This window comes from Drosophila ananassae (genome assembly GCF_017639315.1).
Source record: "Drosophila ananassae strain 14024-0371.13 chromosome Y unlocalized genomic scaffold, ASM1763931v2 tig00000151, whole genome shotgun sequence".
Taxonomy (NCBI): Eukaryota; Metazoa; Arthropoda; class Insecta; order Diptera; family Drosophilidae; genus Drosophila; species Drosophila ananassae.
In genome coordinates this window covers 93,556-95,634 of record NW_025319086.1, presented here as the reverse complement: position 1 = coordinate 95,634, position 2,079 = coordinate 93,556, and positions in this window count along the sequence as shown.

Below are 2,079 nucleotides of genomic sequence, written 5' to 3'. Positions count from 1 at the left end.
GTATGATAAGAAATTTAAAAATTATCAGGCGAGGGATAAAATAGTCACGCTCGGCCTACCTAAGGTTGTCTTTGTGGACCACCCTCCCCTTAATGAGGACTGTGGTCCCCATGTCCGCTTCAACGGTCTTTCGGATATGTATAGAACCCGAGAAAAAAAAATGTTCATGCTCGAATTGCATGCCCACAGAGGCGATTGGTAGGGTGAGGGGGCTCGCGAGGGCTGAGCCGTTGTTTTAGTTACATATGTGTGCGGGCTCGTTGAGCTGCACTATTGCTTTGCCAAGTAGGGGCAAGGTGAGGGGTATGCGGGGACGGAGCCTCCGCTATGACACAAAGATAAGAAAAAAAAAAAAAAATAAAATAAAAATAACAAAGTGCCACTGACTGCATGCGCGGCCGTATCGTATTCCCAAGAATGGAGTGGGGAAACAAAACAGAAAGGGAAAATAAATAACCAAGACTGTGCAGCTAATACCAAGAATTTTTGTGTAACAAAAGAGACATATAAAAGCTGAATTAAATGCACACAATTATATGAATTATTTTGAATGAAAATTAAATTTGGAGCTGGTGACTTTTTTTTTTTTATCTTGGTTAAGAATTTTCTATTCTTCAACCTTTGTTGTTGTATAAAAACATTTATTCATTTAATTATACAGAAAAATAATAAATGAAAACAAATATTGGGCGATAGATATCCCAAAAGGAAATGGTTCATATAATAAATTTGTAAAAAAATTGTATTGTTATAAGAAATTTGTACAAAAATGCAACGCTAAACCGTCAGCCAATTTTATTTAGGAATTTATTTATTTATTTTATTTTATTTTTTAAAAAAAAGGTTAATGGGGTGCAGTTTTTAGTTATGAGTGTAACACATTTTCACTACTACTACCAATGCAGACTTGTTGAAAGGGTTGTGAATGAAAATGTCCACTTACATGTTTTCACGATGGGCGCCAATTAATTAAATTAAGGAGGGGATGGTTATTTATTCTCCGCTGTAGAGGGTGTCTTCAGTGATGAGGATATCTCCAGTGTAGAATGGTTTGGTATCCCTGGCGGTTGCCGAGGGTTCTTCCTTCTGATGAGAGTTTACGTTGGGAGTTACTAACTCCGTTATTACTGCCTTGAGGCTGAGTAACCAAGCAAGAGCAAATGAATTGAATATTACGGCTTGTGCCGGAGTTAAGTAAAAGAGTTCTTTATTCTGAGAGACTCGAGTACAAACTGAAACTTAAGGCTAACAAAAAGTATTTCATAGCGGCCACGCAAATATGCAGTGTTCGCCGGCTATGCACGAGCATCCGGCCAGACGCTGTGTCAGCAGTTTGGCCAGAGCGAGTTCTTAAGCAACCGGACATTGCCGTCGCGCGGTTAACTTCAGTTAACTTCTACTCTCCTTTCGTTGCTGCTTCGGCTCGCTGTTGCTGTTCCTCTCGTACACACTGAAGCGATATGTCCAACGCCGCCGCACTTGAAGCAAGTAATTGTTGATCTCTCTCGTACCATCGTTGTCCTGTTGTTGCTTTCGCCATGTCTAGTCTCGTTTCGTTCTTCTGTTCTCCTCTTGCGACACTCCATTGCCTTATGTCCAAGTTTTCCGCAATTATGGCATCTAATCGGCGTCTGCATTTTGAATCTCTTCCTCTCGGGTCCCTCTGATGCAGAAAATTCTAAATTTCTGCTGAACGTGTGCGCCTTGAGTTGTTGTTGCAGTTCAGCACGTGTTTTTATGTTTGTGGTGAACGCTACACGGTCGATTTGGGATGCATGAGCCAAGACTAGAGATATAGCGATCTCCTCATGGGTCATTGATTTCCACTTGGTCAATAACGATGTAATTAGTCGGCTTGAATACACCGAGAGGCATTCATTTGCATTAGGACGTCCCTTGAGCATGTTGAGCAACACTGCTGCCGGAGTCTCGTTACCTTGGTAACGTTCCATGAACAAATCTCTGAATTGCGACCAGCTCATTCCGGGAAAACAAATTTGCGAAAGCCACTGCGATGCACTACCGAGTAGCGATTTGCTGAGCGTCATCACCAAGGATGCACCTTCTTGTGGATGTTCA